The following is an 18,398-nucleotide window of genomic DNA, read 5'->3' as shown; positions in this document are numbered from 1 at the left end:
CCTCCTCCTAATGGCTAAAACAGGCATTCATCAAGGCAATTTGGATGATTTAGACTCTTATGTCACAATTGAGAAGAAAATTTATTGCTCAGCTTTGTTATCCTAGAGGTTTTCATGTTCTTAAAAAACACAACAGGGTTGAAATTTTTATATAGAGAAATTGTGATGAAGAGAAAAGAAGAGTAAGAAAGTCGGGTGAAACCATGGATGAGATTAGTACTAAGATTCATACCATGAAGAAATGATTTATTTTGAAGCTATTGCTGGTGGCATTTGGTGGGGATGTTTTTACCTTTAATTCTTACGAAAATTAGACCTGACTGACCTGATAGTGCCTCATTGCTTAGATTTATTAGCATGAAGGTAAAATTTTTCATCCCTGCAGCTTCCCCAGTTTCTGCAAAGATGTTGAGAGAATATCTGAAGTGCATTCCTGTCTTCAGGGTGACAGGGTGGATCAGTTAACTCATGTCTTTTGAGTTCTATAGGAATGGTACATACTTGTCAGTCATTGTAACTACAGAAGTCTTCACCCATCCTATTAGATAAACTGGTAGCTTAGCAGGAGATTAGCATATATTGGGGTCTTGTTGGTTACAACCTAAGGATGAGCAGTTGTGGGATTCTACATGGTGGGTACAGCACTGCAGACCAACTCTCTGGTGGCTGCTGCTTGTGATAACCTAAACAGTGAGCAGAGGTTTTTTTCCCTGGGGTTGTGTCTCACCACACTGAAGAATGAGCTCCAGGGACCAGAAGATTTAAGCAAAGGTGTGGAAAATTTATTACAAGCAGATTCAGACTCCCCTCATGGGGAAGAGGACCCAATTATGGGCTGCCCGTGAGGCCTTGTAGTCCAGGGGTATATATTTGCTACAAGCCTGCTCTATATCTACCTGTGTGGTCACTTGATTGATTCCCTCATTGTTATTGCCCAGCAGTGGACCTGAACTTTCTCTTCTCTTTGTTCCTATGCATCAGTTCACCTTGTTGCTGCAGGCTCTCCCTTGGCTTCCCATGCCTCCCACTCTGTCCAAAAACATTCCATTATTTCAGCAGGGTTGGTTTCTGTGATTAGGCTTGCTCAAGCTGCTGTGTCTCCCTGCCTTTGTTTCCCATTGGACCCCTGCCCTGTCTGCCTGTGTTTCAAGTTAATTTCTCTCACTTGCATTGGCTGAGAGTCAGCCTGCATGCAGACAGATGTATGCTCTGAACCAGACCCTGGTGATAATGCTTTCCTTTTCTTGTATCCCCTAGACTTAGAAACAGCAGAACATTTCCTATATAGAGTTGACAGAGACGCACTAATCTCTTCTTTTCTCCTGTGTTCTCTTGGCATGCTGCCCAGGAGGAAACAGGGGTGGGGGCGTGGGGTGGGGGAGACAGCTGTTAACCTTGGCCCTGTTTCCCGTAAAGAAACAAGATTGGAACCTGCCTGTGGTAAGAGAGTTTCCAAGACCTTCAAACACCCAGCATCTACTAAACCCAAAGTATATATTTCACAGCTTAATTAACTTCATTTTAAAAGAGTAACAATAACTTAATTTCACTAAATATATTTATTTAGCCTTATAGGATATGCTAAAAGCTTTCCTATTGATACTGACATGTGAGGAAATTAAAAATGAGGATGAGGTAGTAGAATTGCACCTTGCTGAGTTATAAGAGCACTTTGTGGGAAGCCAGAGTTGGGCAAAAGGCCATAGCATCCAATTGCCCTTCTGCCCCTTTCTCTCAGGAGTTACTTTCGCTGGTTTAATCCTTAAAGCCATGTAGTAGTTGGGACTAAAATATAGTTCACTGCCTGCCTAAGCCAGGGATTTTAATTACTATGAGGTAAGAAACCTACACAAAGAGGCCAAGGCTGGAGATTTATTGGAAAGTCCTGGGTCCCATAGATCTCTTGTCCTCTAGAATGGAAGTACTTCAGGCTGTATAATGAAATCAACAGGTTCTTCTCTCCTTCCCTGCTCTTCAGGGGCTGCCTCATCATGCCTCTGCTCCTTCCCGCTGGTCTTCAGCATTAATTTTCAGTTTCACTTCTGGTTTTTTGAACCAGGGAAGTGTTGCTGGAAGAAATAGGATTCTTCCAGGGTATGGTGGGAAATGCATTTCAAGGATACATGCTTTTAGGAGTTTGAGGTGCCGTGACAAGATTTATTGGAGGGGCACACAGGACATAAGATACCCCTGAAGAGGATGCCACACTGCCTCATCCATGACCAGGTGGCTCAGCTCCAAATTGAGGCAGATGTCCATCCTCTGTGGCTGCAGGCCCACACTTGTCCCTACTGAGCTCAGGAGGAGGTTTGTGGTCCAGAGATGCTATGCCATTACCCCAGCGTTAGCATCTGAAACTTCAGTAGTCTAGTTTAGTCTCGTTCCTCTCTGGCCCACTTTCCATGTGCTTTGGCCTGCCACTGCGGTTGCTACACCCAGGCCTTTGAGGCTGAATGGAGAGAGAGTGCCCCCCTCTGTCTTTGTTAAGCTTTGATTATTTTTCTATGGACTGGGGAGAGAGCAGGCTTTCTTTGAAACTGTCCAATCTCTTTCCTGGATCTTCTGGGGTTTTGTGCCCTTATCCTACCTGTTCTTTTTCTCATATTTTCCCAGGCTAGACTCCTCCCTTTATGGTCACTATTTTGGCTCCTACTGTGAATGCCTCATAGTTTTGCCCCCTCATCTGGCTTCTGCTGAGCATGTCTCAGCTGTGGGACGGCCTATTGTTCCTTGGATAGATTGGAAAGCCAATCTTTCCTGTCCACTCAGATGCCTGGAATGACTGTGAAGCTGCTCCTTCCTAGTTAATCTGGCTTAATGTCTGATTTTATATGCTATCTTCATTTGTTAATAACCGACTAGCTGCCTATACTAACAGAAGTAACTGTCCTAAACTTGACTCTGCATCACTTTTTCATTAAGTCCCAACACTGGCTAATTTTGTCTCTTATATTTATTTAGTTCAGATTTTGGAGAGGGGATTAATTTTGATTGGATCCATCAGTGATTGGCTTAGTTCATTTGGAGTCAGATGTTCACCCTTAACAAAATCAGTTGTGACTCAGAGGCCCAGGGCTTTGGCCTGAGCCATTATTTTTCTTACTCTGTAAGCTCCTCTGCTTAAAACCTGCAGTGATTCCCCATCTTGCTCAAAGGAAGCCACAAAGAAAGCCCTTTCATGCCCCTAGGGCCCCAGCAGGATCAGGCCTCATTTTCATCTCAACTCAGCTGTCATCACTAGCCCCTCTGGTCATTCTGCTCCAGCCACTATGGCACCCAGACACATAGCTACTTCAGGACTTTGGCACTTGACACCTGCCTGGAATCCTCTTTCCCAGATATGCATGGTGGTACCTCCTTGCCTTCCTTCAAGTCTTTGCTCAGAGAGCATATCAGTGGGGCCATGGTATTTTGAATTGTAACTTCCCTTCTCCTTCCTCCCTTCTCATTTCCTTCCTATCATTTCTTGCTTTGTTTTTCTCCAGAGCACTTATCACCAATTAATTCTTTAGGTTTTACTCATTATTTTATTTATTTTGTCTTTAACCTCTGTGATTAATGATTTTCTATCTTTTTGTCTTTTTTGTTTTGGCTTATTGCAATATGACCAGCATCTAGAAAACATCCTGATACATAATAAATGTTCAATAAATATTTATTAAATGTGCAAAGTAAGCATGGTAATGACTACCTACTGGCTGAAGTAAATAAAGATGATTTTGATGTGCCTCACACTTTTTCTGAAGCATAAGGAATATTCCGAAGCTATTTGTTAGAGTCTTCCTCTTCGTTAGTAGTGGTTTAAACTCATATTCTGCTGTTTCACTGCTTAAGTTAGTAAGATGAGCTTTCTGAAGGGAAGGTGGCAAAGTCTTTAGCTGTGGGGACATTACTCAGACAGGCCCCTTACTGAGTGTTGCTAACAAGGTTGGTTCTATCTGCACAGCTGTGGTGATGGTGATGGGTGATGGGAGGGAGAGAGGAAGTTAGTAACGGATGGAGTTATGCATAAACAAGGGGGGAATCAAGAAGAAATGGAGGTGGCAAAGTGAGAACTAACAAGACAAGAGGAGATATATTACCTTTTTATTATTTTTATTATATTTATAGCTTTATTAAGATACAGTTCACATACCATATAATGCACCCATTTAACATGAACACTTCAGTGGTTTTTAATATATGGTACAACCATCCACAACCTAATTTCAGAATATTTTCGTCACTTTGTAAAGTTACCCCTAATCCTTAGGCAGTTACTTTTTATTCCCAATCCCCACCCCCGAACTGGATAGCTACTAATTTAGTTCTTATCTCTGTAGATTTGCCTACTCTGGACAGTTCATATAAGTGGATTCATATAATATGTGATCTTTTATGATGGGCTTCTTTTCATTTACCAAATGTCTTCAAAGTTCATTCACATTTTAACATATACAATATTATTCCATTGTATAGGTATACACATTTTGTTTATTGGTTGATGAACATTCGAGTTGTTTCTGCTTTTTAGCCATTACAGATAATGTTTTTGTGAACATCTGTGCACACATTTTTGAGTGTGCATATCTCTTGGTATACTCCTAGGAATGGAATTGCTAGGTCAGGTGGTAAATCTATGCTTAACTTTTTGAGCAACAGGCTGACTGTTTTCCAAAATGACTGCACCATTTTATATTCCCACTAGAGGCCCAGTGCATGAATTCATGCATGAGTGGGGTCCGGCCGGCCCGCCCCAATGGGGGCCCATCGGGAAAGGCCAGCCATGGGGTCTAATGCTGGAAGCTATAGCTTTCCCCAGCTGGATCTAATTATACTTTAAGGATGGCCAAAAGAAAACCCATAACAGAACTGTTTTGCATTTCATGTGCCATGAGATGAAGTTGTTTATGTGTTGTTTGCAAATATATATCAAGATGGATGACGGCCCTTTAATGATTTTTGCATTCTTCCCGGGGCTCTGCCCTCAGTTTCCCAATATGATCTTCAGGTCTGCTTGTTTAAAAGTTTTTCTGTTTTTTAATGTGCCTACACTTCGCTGTTGCTCCTGGCAGCCTGCGGGTCTCTTTACTGCCCCTTTTAACCTTTTGCACTTGGATGTCAAGTGTGACGGTTATTGAATGTATCAATAATTTGAAATATAAAAAAATCCAAATAAATAAGTTTGTATGAAAAGAAACTCCAGTTTTTTATTCTACTGCCATGCTTTGTAAAATCTGGGGTATTTAAAAAATTAAATCCCGAATAGAATAAAGGAATCGAGAAAAAAGCAAGCGAGTGCAAAGGGTTAAAGAGAGATTGAAAGCTCACCTAATCTGCAAGGCACCGCAATTTCACAAAATCCCCACCCAGTGTCTCTACATTCCTCATCAAAGGACTGCCATCTCGTTTATGCTTAGGTCGCCTTTTTGGCTAACTTGAAAGGTCTCCTGGGTCTGCGTGCCATGTAGGGAGAATTCCACACCTTGGCTACAGTATAAGCAGAGCCCTCTGGAGACTCCGGTCAGGGACAGAGGGAGAGATAATTATTTTCTTGTGCTTTCACTAAATGTACATGCACCAGGGAGCCAGGCAGTGATTTAGGGGTGTTGGGGGCCCATTGGTGGCTGGGCCAGCTCGGGGGGAGCTGATTGGGGCCCAGATAAAGCTGGATGGCATTGTGTGTCATAGCCATCGGTCATTCTGGTCATTCCACCTTAACGGTTGCTGGGCTTTTATATAAATATAGACTAGAGGACCGGTGCACGAAATTTGTGCACTCGGCAAGGGGGGGTGTCCCCTCAGCCCAACCTGCACCCTCTCGCAGTCCGGGAGCCCAGGGGGGATGTCTGACTGATGGCTTAGGGGCAGTCAGACATCCTTAGTGCTGCTGCAGAGGTGGGAGAGGCTCCCGCCATCACCGCTGCACTCGCCAGCCTTGAGCTCGACTTAGGGCTTCTTGCTGAGCAGTGCTCCCCCTGTGGGAGTGCACTGACCACCAGGGGGCAGCTCCTGCATTGAGCGTCTTCCCCCTGGTGGTCAGTGTGCATCATAGCAACCGGTCGTTCCGTGGTTTGGTTGATTTGCATATTAGCCTTTTATTATACTAGTATAGGATTAGCATTGTTATAAGTTAGGGTTCCAGTTTCTATACATCATATTCTTGTCAACACTTCTTAATGTCTTTTTTATTTTTGCCATTCTGGTGGATATGGAGTGATATCTTGTAGTTTTAATTTATATTTCCCTAATGATTAATGTGGTTTGGGGCCATTTGTGTAACTTCTTTGGAGAAATATATATTTAGATCCTTTGCACATTTTAAAATTTGGGTTGCTTTTATATTATTGAATTCTGAGAGTTCTTTATATGTTCCAGGTCACAAGTCCCTTGTCAGATGTATGATTCACCAATATTTTCTCCTATCCTCTGTACTGTCATTTCAGTTTTATTAACATAAGAAACATTCAAACCTGTAAAGAAGTTTGGTGAGTTTATTTGAGTCAAACTGTCGACAATTGTCTGAAAGCAGAATCTCAACCCATTGAGACAATGCTCTGAAGAATGGTGGTTTTTCTCCCGTTTTTATAAATTATCACCAAGGGAGGAGATGTAAGTGAGTTACATGAAATCCATTGGTGATAGATTAAGGAGGTGGGAGAAAAAGAAGGGAGTGGCGGGGGGACTTCTGGGATTGGATAAAAAGTAAAATGATAGACACATGCTTTTTATATATAGGTGGGCATAGGATAACTAATAGTCAACGATTAACACGATAACAATGATAATGAGAACCCTAACCAGTTTGGCTCAGTGGATAGAGCATCGGCCTGTAGACTGAAGGGTCCCAGGTTCAATTCCAGTCAAGGGCATGTACCTTGATTATGGGTGGGCACATCCCCAGTAGGGGGTGTGCAGGAGGCAGCTGATCGATGTTTCTCATCGATGTTTCTAACTCTCTGTCCCTCTCCCTTCCTCTCTGTAAAAAGTCAATAAAATATATATTTTAAAAAATAATAATAATGAGAGAATTTGTGGTCTGTGCCTTGGTGCCATTTGTTGTGCCCTGAGTGGGCTGGAAAAAGGGAAGTTACAAGTTACCCTTATATTCCACAGGTATGTTATCTTATAAGCAAAAAGACAATAGGCTTAGAAAAGATTGAAGTTGATCTTAATCAGGGAAGATACTAATGTAGGACATGACTACCCACTGTAAACTGCTTATTAATGAAAAGGTTTTAATTTCAGACCATCCTTTGTGTTTACTCTAGGTCTCTGAGTTTGCAAGACTGCCACACCAGCCTTCTCTGAATTAGTTTAGATTAGTCAGTTTAGCATGTGGCCCCTTTTCTTCCACAGTTCCTTTCTTTCTTTCTTTTTTTTAAAATATATCTTTTTATTGATTTCGGAGAGGAAGGGAGAAGGAGAGAGAGATAGAAACATCAATGATGAGAGAGAACCACTGATTGGCTGCCTTCTGCACGCCCCCCACTGGGGATGGAGCCCACAACCTAGGCATGTGCCCTTGATTGGAATCAAACCCGGGACCCTTCAGTCCGCAGGCTGATGCTTTATCCACCAAGCCAAACCAGTCAGGGAAGTCCACAGTTCCTTTTTTTTGGTTTGTATGTATGTATGTATGTATGTATGTATGTATTGTCTGAAGTTTTATATATGTCTCCTTTTTCCTTAATTGACACACCGTCCCCCCCCCCCCACCCCCACCCCAGCCATTCCCACCCTGGGCAAGCCCCCACAGCCCTAGTCTCTGTGTCCATTGGTTATGCTAATATGCATGCATACAAGTCCTTTGGTTGCTCTCTGACCACCCCTCCCCTACCATTTGTCTCTAGATCGATCTATTCTTGTTCATCAAATTATGTTGATCATTATATCCCACATATGAGTGAGATCACGTGGTATTTTTCTTTCATTGAGTGGCTTATTTCACTTAGCATAATGCTCGCCAGTTCCATCCATGTTGTTGCAAATGGTAAAAGTTCCTTCTTTTTTATAGCGGCATAGTATTCCATTGTGTAGATGTACCATAGTTTTTTAATCCACTCATCTGCTGATGGGCACTTAAACTGTTTCCAAGTCTTAGCTATTGTAAATTGTGCTGCTATGAACATAGGGGTGCATATATCCTTTCTGATTGGTGTTTCTGTTTTCTTGGGATATAGTCCTAGAAGTGGGATCACTGGGTCAAATGGCAGTTCCATTTTTAAATTTTTGAGGAAACACCATACTGTTTTCCACAGTGGCTGCACCAGTCTGCATTCCCACCAGCAGTGAAGGAGGGTTCCTTTTTCTCCACATCCTCGCCAGCACTTGTCGTTCGTTGATTTGTTGATGATAGCCATTCTGACAGGTGTGAGATGGTATCTCATTGTCATTTTGATTTGCATCTCTCGAATGATTAGTGACTTTGAGCATGTTTTCATATGTCTCTTGGCCTTCTGTATGTCCTCTTTCGAAAAGTGTCTATTTAGATCCTTTGCTCATTTTTTTATTGGATCGTTTATCTTCCTTTTGTTAAGTTGTATGAGTTCTCTGTAAATTTTGGAGATTAAACCCTTATTAGAAATACCATTGGCAAATATGTTCTCCCATGCAGTGGGATTTCTTGTTTTGTGGATGGTTTCTTTTGCTGTGCAGAAGCTTCGTATTTTTATGTATTCCCATTTGTTTCTTTTCTCCTTAGTCTCCATTGCCCTAGGAGCTGTGTCTGTAAAGACATAAGTCTGCTATCTGCTGCCTATGGAGTCTTTCTTGTAGGATTTTTATGGTTTCCTGTCTAAACATTTAAGTCCTTTAGCCATTTTGAGTTTGTTTTTGTGTATGGCAGTGGTTCTCAACCTTTTTAAAGCCGTGACCCTTTAATACAGTTCCTTATGTTGTAGTGACCCCCAACCATAAAATTATTTTCGTTGCTACTTCATAACTGTAATTTTGCTACTGTTAATGAATCGTAATGTAAATATCTGTGTTTTCCGATGGTCTTAGGTGACCCTGCTAGCGGTTCTCAACCTGTGGGTCGCGACCCCTTTCACAGGTTGAGAACCGCTGCAGTACCCCCAATTCCCAGTGTCAGTCTTTCTCCATTAAATATGATGTTGTGAGTTTTTCATAGATGCCCTTTGTCAAATTGAGGAAGTTTCCTTCTGTTCCTAATTTGTGGGGTGATTTTTATTTTGAAAGAATATTCTAGCAAATGCTTTTTCTGCATCTATTTTGATTGAATTTGTGGATTTTGTCCTTTATTTTATTGATATGGTTAAATCAACCTTGCATTCCTGAGATAAATTAACCCACTTGGTCATGGTGTATAATTGTTTTTATATGTTGCTGAACTTGGTTTGCTAGTATTTTGTTAAGGGTTTTGCATTTATATTTGTAAGGTTTGGTTTTTCTTGTGATACTTTTGGTTTTGGAATCAGCATAATGTTGGCTTCATAGAATGAATTGGGAAGTGTTTTTTCCAGTTTTGTTTTTTTTCTGAAGAATTTGAGAAGGATTGGTATTAAATCTTATTTAAATGTTTGGTAGATTTCACCACTGAAGCCACCTTAGCCAGGATTTTTCTTTGTTGGAAGTTTTCATATTACCAGATCAGTCTCTTTGCTTATGTTAGGTCTATTACAATTATCTATTTATTCTTGAGTCAGTTGGTGTCATTCTAGGAATTGGTCCATTTCATCTAAGTTAAACAGTTTGCTGGCATACACTGTTCATAGTGTTCCCTTTTAATTTTTTTTTATTTCTGTGAAGTCTATTGTAATACTCCTTTTGTTTCTGATTTTACTAATTTTAATCTAATCTCTCTATTTTCTTTGTTCTCACTAAATGACAAATTTATTGAATTTTCTGTTCTCTATTTTATTTATAGTGGAACCTCGGTTCTCAAACTTATTACTTCATTCTGGAAGGCTGTTCAAGAAGTGATTTGTTCGAAAACCTAATCATATTTTCCCAGTAGAAATAATGTAAATTGAATTCATCTGTTCCAGACCTCTAAATGATTCCCTATTTTAAGCTTTGTTATATACAGTACATGTCTAATGCACTGTTTAATCTATAAACAAACATTTCTTTTCTTAAATTTATGGAACCACCTCCTACTAGCCTTAAAGGAATCACTTTTAGCATTCAGGGATGTCTTGCAGGTCAGCATGCAGCATCTTTGCCTGTTCATATATATCACTGCCTCCTAAACGGCTGTCACTGGCTAACTTGCTTTTTGTTTATCTAAATCAACAACAGTTTTTCTTCCTCTTAAGCTTTCTGTGATCATTGTTTCTTTCATACCCTTAGCAACATTAGGACTCTTGATGGCCTCTTTATGATTTAAAAATGTGCTAATCCTAGATTTCACTAGCAACAATAGCATTCTCTCCCTTGTTTGTTGCCTGGGAGATGCTTTTTGTCAGGCTGAGATATTAGCTTGAAAGGATTGTCAGTGGAAAACTGAAGTTTGGTTCCACAACCCAGACATTTTTTCTGTGAACAATTTGGTTGAGAACCGAATTGTTTGAGTTGATCAAGATGGGAGATGTTCAAGAAATGAAGTTTGACTCTATTTGCATTTTACTCTGTTAATTACTTTTTTTTTTTGTACTTGCTTTAGGTTTACTTAGCTCTTTTTCTTCTAGTTGCTTAAGGTGGAACGTTAGGTTATTGATTTAAGAGCCTCTTTTTTTTTTTTTTTTTTTTTTTTTTAGTGCAGGAATTTATAGAATAAACTTCCCTCTAAGTTTTAGCTGCATTGTCCATAAGTTTGGGTGGTTTTCATTTTCTTTGTTAATCCTCACCCGAGGATATTTTTGTCCATTTGAGTTTTAGACAGCATGAAAGGGAGGGGAGAGGGACAGAGAAACATTGATGTGAGAGAGACACATCAATTGGTTGTCTCCTGCATACACCCCAACCAGGGACAGGGATTGAGCCTGCAACCAAGGTACATGCTTTGGGTCAGAATTGATCCCACAACCCTTCAATCTGTGGACACTCTAATCTCTAAAGCAAACCAAACAGGGCTAGTTTTCATTTTTATAGATGTATTTTTAAAAAGAAACTTTTTAAAAATATAAATTTTGGGGGGTAACATTGCTTAATAACATAAATTTTAGGTGTACAGCTTTATAATACAACATCTGCTTATCATCCAAAGTCTAGTCTCCTTCCATCAGCATATATCTTATTTTAGATTTAAGAAAAATTGTGAAGATAATACAGAGTTCCCATATACATCACACCCATTTATTATTAACATCCTATCTAATAAAAAAGAAACATGCAAATTGGCCGTATCTCTGCTAAGCCCACAAGCCACGCCCACAATCCAATCAGGAGCGAGTAGGCAAATTAACCCAACAAATATGGCGGCGACCACAGAGCTGGAGCAACCAGGAGGCTTGGGTTGCCCCCAGCGATGGAGAAAGCCAAGCTTCCAGCCTGCCCTGGCTGGCCCTGGCCTCCGCTCAAGGCTACAAAGTTTCAATTATAGAAGATAAATAAATCCCAGATACCAGGGCCTCCGCTTGGGTCGCCAGGGGGCATGGCTGGCCCGAAAACCACCACAGGCCCCTCACCCAGGCTTCCCCACGCCCCAAGGGAACCCCCACCCTGATCCGGGACACCCTTCAGGGCAAACCAGCTGGCCCCCACCCATGCACCAGGCCTCTATCCTGTCTAAGAAAAGAATAATATGCAAATTGACTATCACTCCAACACACAAGATGGCTGCCCCCATGTGGACACAAGATGGCAGCCACAAGATGGCCAGCAGTGGAGGGCAGTTGGGAGGGACCAGGCCTGCAAGGGAGGGCAGTTGGGGGCAATCAAGCCTGCAGGGGAGGGCAGTTAGGGGTGACCAGGCTGGCAGAGGAGGGAAGTTGGGGGCAACTGGGCCTACAGGGAAGGGCAGTTAGGAGGGACCCAGGCCTGCAGGGAAGAGCAAATGGGGGGTACCAGGCCTGCAGGGGAGGGCAGTTGGGGGGTACCAGGCCTGCAGGGGAGGGCAGTTAGGGGTGACCAGGCCTGCAGGGGAGGGAAGTTAGGGGCAATCAGGCTGGCAGGGGAGCAGTTAGGCATCAATCAGGCTGGCAGGGGAGTGGTTAGGGGGTGATCAGGCTGGCAAGCAGAAGCAGTTAGGGGCGAGCAGTTGGGAGCCAGCAGTCCTGGATTGTGAGAGGGATGTCCAACTGCCCGTTTAGGCCCGATCCCAGTAGGATCGGGCCTAAACGGGCAGTCGGACATCCCTCGAGGGGTCCCAGATTGGAGAGGGTGCAGGCTGGGCTGAGGGACACCCCCCCCTCCATGCATGAATTTTGTGCACCGGGCCTCTAGTCTATAATATAATGTTACATTATATTACAACATCTATAATGTTATTAACATCTTACATTCTTTTTATACGTTACAATTAATGAACTGATAGTGATGCATTAGTATTAACTAAAGTTCATGCTTTATCTAGATTTTCTTAATTTTTACCCATTGTCCTTTTTCTGTTGTTCCAGGATCCCATCCAGGATGCCACATTATATTTAGTCTTCATGTCTTCTTAGACTCCTCTTGTCTATGATAATTTCTCAGACTTTGCTTGTTTTTGATTATCTTTATAGTTTTGAAGACTATTGGTCAGTTATTTGGTAGAATATCCCTAAGTTGGTATTTGTCTGATGTTTTTCTCATGATTGGGCTGGGATTGTATATCTTGGGGAAGAAAACTATACAGGTAAAGTTCCATTTTCATCATATTTTATCAAAGGTACATACTGTCAACAAGACTTATCCTGTTGACAGTAACCTTGATCACCTGTTTGAGGTCATGTTTGTCCAGTTCATCCACTATAAAGTTACTCTTTTTTCACTTTCTATGCTTCATTCTTTGAAGGAAGTGACTATCTGCAGCCCACTAAAGGAGTGGGGAGGTAGACTCTATCTTCTTAGATTATGTAGTGCTTATACTTCCTATATCTGTAGATGAGGAATAACAGTCATGATCAGCTGAGTGGGTTCCAGCATGTGTGGCTTTGGCAGGGTTCAGACACTGCTCACTTAGCCCCTAGATTGAACCCTAAAAGTGCCTCTCAGAGCCTGGTGCTCTGATGATAATGTGACCTGTTAAATGCATTGGTTCTGACCTGAAGACTGCCTTTTTGGGCCACTTTAATAGTTTCTAAGGAAGTCAAATGACATCTGTTCAGTGATGAATCTGAGATGTGCAGTTAGGGCTAGCAAACTCTCCTCCTGTGGTTTTTTTGTCCTACGAAGTTTGAAGAATAAAATTTACAGATTAAAAGATTTTAAATAAAAATGTGGAAGAAAAAAACTCCTGATGGACACACACCTAGGAACAAACTGGAATTACAAATAAAATGCAGAAAAACTTCCTGAATAATCAACAGAAGAATTGCTGGAGAGAACCCTGATATCCGAGGACCGGAAGTGGAGACCACATAGAGACTAGTAGGAGGGGCGGAGGCATGAAGGGGCTGGCCAGGTGCCCACAGACAGCAACTGAAGATCTGGAGAGATATCTCAGCTGAGAAGGGTTGCCATTAAGAACTCTGGGTCCTCAGAAGAGAGCACCAGAACTGAGAGGATACCCACATCTGGCTGTGAAAAGCAGCCAGGTTGCTATTGTCTCCCAGGGAGCGACAGCTGGAAATTCAGGCTTCCTCTTAAAGGGCCAATGCACAAAATTTCTTGTGGAGCCACCCACCTTGGGCTCCGGCAGAAGGAGGGCAGAATGGACTGAAGCTGTGTGGGCAGAAGCCAAGACTGGGGACTCAGAGGTTAGAGTTCATAAAGCAGACACCACTGGTTTCCTGTGCTGAGTCATTCCCTCACCCAACAGAGGAGATCCTCCCCACAGAGACATTTGCTAAATAGGCAGCCTTGCCTGGGGGGAAGACAATTGACCCACCTATTGGAAAACATCTTGTCCTGAGGCCACTTCAGAGACTAAAAATAACAATGAGCCTCCAGGGAGAAGTAACTGCCCCACCCTATTGAAAAAACTCTCCACACATGAGGACGGTTGCCTGGGGGGCAATTCAAGTCAGAATCCTATCAGTCTGTAGGCAGAGGCAGTCTTGGGAGGCTTTGAGTCTTTGCATGATCTAATTAGTCAGAAACAGCCTTTAACATTGTTTTGCACTAGAAATTGAGAGCTGTAGAGAATCTACCTACTACATAGTCACAAAGCTAAACTAACAGCCAAAATGAGGACACAAAGAAACAACCCCCAAATGAAAGGACTAGAGAATTCCCCAGAAGAAGAGATAAATGAAATAGAGAGAAGAAATTTATCTGAAACAGAGTTCACATGAATGATGGTAAAGATGCTCAGCAGTATGAATAAAAATAGTAAATATGAAAACAGAAATAAAGAATGACATAGTACAAATAAAGAACACATTGGAAGGAATACACACCAGATTACGGGAAGCTGAGGATCGAACCAGTGAATTAGAAGAAAGGGTTAAAAAATCACTAAAGCAGAGAACTAAAAGGGTAAAAAACAACAATTAAAAACAGGAGGACAGCTTACGGGAGCTGTGGAACAACGTGAAACATAGAAATATTAGAATAACAGATGTGCTAGAAGAGGCAGAAAGAAAGAAAGGATTATTGGACATGTTTGAAGAAATAATGGCAGAAAACATCCCTAACCTGGTAAAGGAAAGGGTCACACAAGTTCAGGATGCATAGAGAACCACAAGCGAGAAGAACCCAAACAGGCCCACACCCAGGCACATCATAATTAAAATTAAAGACAGAGATAAGCTTAAAGGCAACAAGAGAAAAGCAATTTATTACCTGCAAAGGAGCTCCCATAAGGCTGACTGATTTCTCATCAGAAACTCTACAGGATAGAAGCAAATGGCATGAAGTACTCAAGATAATGGAAAGCAAGGATATGAAACAGAGATTACTATATCCTGCAAGGCTATCATTCAAAACAGTCAAATAAAAAGCCTCCAGGATTAAAAAAAAAAAAAAGGCTAAAATAGTACATCACCACCAGGTGAGCATTACAAGAAATGCTAAAGGGACTGCTGTAATGAGAAGAAGAAATAGAAAACAGAATTAAAATGCCAATAAATAAGTACCTATCCTACCTAATAATAGACAAATATGCAAATTGACTGTACCTTCGCTATGCCCGCGATTGGCCAGGAGGCGTGGGGGGGTGGGACTCAGGGTGGCCAATTGGGCCAGCGGGATGCTGAGCTCGCGTCGCCAGTGGCGGCTCGAGCTCATCGTCTGCGCCATGGCTGTGCTGCGGCACAGAAGGGGCCTCTGGAGCAGCGAGCTCACGTCCCACCGGGGACCATCAAAAGTGGGGGAGCTGGGTGCCTGAGCGGACAGGCACCCAGTTCCCCCACGATCGAAAGCAAAAGCGTGGGAGCTGGGTGCCTGTCCGCTCAGGCACCAGGCCTTTCAGAAGCCTTCGCCGCGCCGGAGGCTTCTGAAAGGCCTGGTGCACCAGCGGACAGGCACCCAGCTCCCCCACGATCAAAAGCAAAAGCGTGGGAGCTGGGTGCCTGTCCGCTCAGGCACCAGGCCTTTCAGAAGCCTTCGCCACGCCGGAGGCTTCTGAAAGGCCTGGTGCACCAGCGGACAGATACCCAGCTCCCCTGCGATCGAAAGCAAAAGCGTGGGAGCTGGGTGCCTGTCCGCTCAGGCACCAGGCCTTTCAGAAGCCTTCGCTGCACCGGGGGCTTCTGAAAGGCCTGGTGCACCAGCGGACAGGCACCCAGCTCCCCCGTGATCGAAAGTGAAAGTGTGTAGGGGACCCTACACGTGCATGATTCAATCATGCACTGGGCCTCTAGTCAATAATAACCTTAAATGTGAATGGATTAAATGCTTCAATCAGAAGGCGTAGAGTAGCTGAATGGATACATAAACATGACCCAACTATATGCTGTCTACAAGAGACGCACCTCAGAACAAAATACACACACAGGATGAGAGTGAAGGGATAGAAAAAAATTTTCCATGCAAATGGAAAAGGATAAAAAGCTGGAGTAGCAATACTTATATCTGACAAAATAGATTTCAAAATGAAGGCCATCACAAGAGACAACAAAGTTCATGACATAATACTAAAGGAACCCATAATACTAATGGGTTACCAATAAGAGGATATAACCTAGTAAACATATATACACCCAATATAGGAGCACCTAAATATATAAAAAAAACTTCTAGAGGAATTTAATGGAGTGATAGACAACAATACAGTCATAGTAGGGGACTTTAACACCCCACTGACTTAACTGGATAGATCTTCCAGACAAACACTTAACAAGGAAACAGTGACTCTAAAGGACACACTGGATCAGATCTATTTAATTGACATTTATTGAACATTTCACTCCAAAGCAGCATTCTTCTATATACATTCTTCTCAAATGCACATGGATCATTCACAAAGATAGATCACATGTTAGGACACAAATCAGGTATTCACAAGTTCAAGAAGATTGAAATCCTATCAAGCATCTCAGATTACAGTAAAATGAAATTAGAAATCAACTACAGTAAAATCACCCAAAAACATTGAAACACATGGGAGGCTAAATAGCATGTTATTAAACAACCAGAGGCTCGGTGCATGAAATTTGTGTGCTCAGAGGGTTGGGGGATCCCTCAGCCCGGATTGCAAGAAGGCACAGGCCAGATCGAAGTACCCCACCGGTGCACAATCTGAGCCTGGGAGTGACATGGGAGGACTCCAGGACATGTCCAGCCCATCTTGCTCAGGGCAGAATGGACTGAAGCTGTGTAAGCAGAAGCCAAGACTTGCTCAGTTCCAATTGGCTGGACCCCAGCAGCAAGCTAACCTACCAGTCAGAGTGTCTGCCCCCTGGTGGTCAGTGCCCATCATAGCAACTGGTCAACTGTCTGCTCCCTGGTGGTCAGTACACGTCATAGCGAGAAGTTAAGCAGCTTTAGCATATCATTAGCATATTATGCATTGATTGGCTGAATAGCTGACCAGACCACTGGGAACATAGCATATTAGGCTTTTCTTTTATAGAATGAATGGGTTACTAATGAGATCAATAGGAAATAAAATACTTCCTGAAAATGAACACACAACAACCCCAAATCTCTGGAAAATAGCAAAAGCAGTCCTGAGAGGGAAGTTCATAGCACTACAGACATACTTCAAAAAACAGGAAAAATCAACAATATACTATTTAACCCTACAACCTAAAGAACTAGAAAGAGAACAAGAAGAAAAGCCCAGAGTAAGTAGAAGGAAGAAAATAATAAAGATTAGAGCAGAAATGTGTAACAAAGATACACACACACACACACACACACACACACACACACACACACACACACTAGAGGCCCGGTGCATGAAATTCATGCATGGTGGGGGGGGGTGTCACTCAGCCCAGCCTGCACCCTCTCCAATCTGGGACCCCTTGGGGAATGTCCGACTGCCTGTTTAGGCCCACTCCGTGGGATCGGGCCTAAACAGGCAGTCAGACATCCCTTTCACAATCTAGGACTGCTGGCTCCCAACTACTCGCCTGCCTGCCTTCCTGATTGCCCCTAACCGCTTCTGCCTGCCAGCCTGATCACCCACTAACCACTCCCCTGCCAGCCCGATCGTCCCCACCTGCCCTCCCCTGACACCCCGGTCACCCCCAAATGCCCTCCCTTGCATATTCCCTCTTTATTAGATAGGGTTTTTTCTTTAGCATATTGGACAGTCCTAACTGGTTTGGCTCAGTGGATGGAGCATTGGCCTGCAGACTCAAGGGTCCCAGGTTCGATTCTGGTAGAGGACATGTACCTTGGTTGGGGGCACATACCCAGTGGGGAGTGTGCAGGAGGCAGCTGATCTATGTTTCTCTCTCATAGATGTTTCTAGCTCTCTATCCCTTTCCCTTCCTCTCTGCAAAAAATCAATAAAATATATATTTTTAAAAAAGAAACATTTAAGATTTCTCCATATCTGCCTGGCTGGTGTGACTCAAAGACTGAGACCCCAGGCTGCCACCGCTGGAAGGGAATCGCGCCCTGGCCAGGCTGAGACCCCAGCCCAGTCAGCCATCTCAGCCTGGCCTGGGATCACGCGGTGGGGGTGCGCGGCCCCAGCCCAGGCTGCCGCCGCTGGCCTGAAGACTGCACAGCGGGGGTGCGCGGCCCTGCCGGCCTAAACCCCAGCCCATTCTGCCGCTGTGGCCAGGGGATCGCACGGCTTTGGCGTGCAGCCTTGCAGGTCTGAGACCTCAGCTTAAGCTGTCGCCATGGCCAGGGCATTGCATGGTGCGGGTGCGCGGCCATGCCGGCCTGAGATCCCAGCCCAGGCTGCCGCCACAGGATTGCGCCTTGGGTGCGTCGCCCTGCAGACCTGAGATTCCAGCCCAGGCTGTCGCCAC

General features: G+C 43.3%; 1 protein-coding gene across 1 annotated transcript in view; it reads left to right on the top strand.

Moving 5' to 3' along the window:
* CCNY (cyclin Y) overlaps positions 1 to 18,398 on the top strand; it is a 228,363-nt gene that overhangs the window by 177,793 nt on the left and 32,172 nt on the right. The window lies entirely within an intron of this gene.

Source organism: Cnephaeus nilssonii (genome assembly GCF_951640355.1).
Source record: "Cnephaeus nilssonii genome assembly, chromosome: 4".
NCBI lineage: Eukaryota > Metazoa > Chordata > Mammalia > Chiroptera > Vespertilionidae > Cnephaeus > Cnephaeus nilssonii.
Note: the sequence above shows the minus strand (reverse complement) of the source record. Positions and strands in the feature narration are given on the sequence as shown.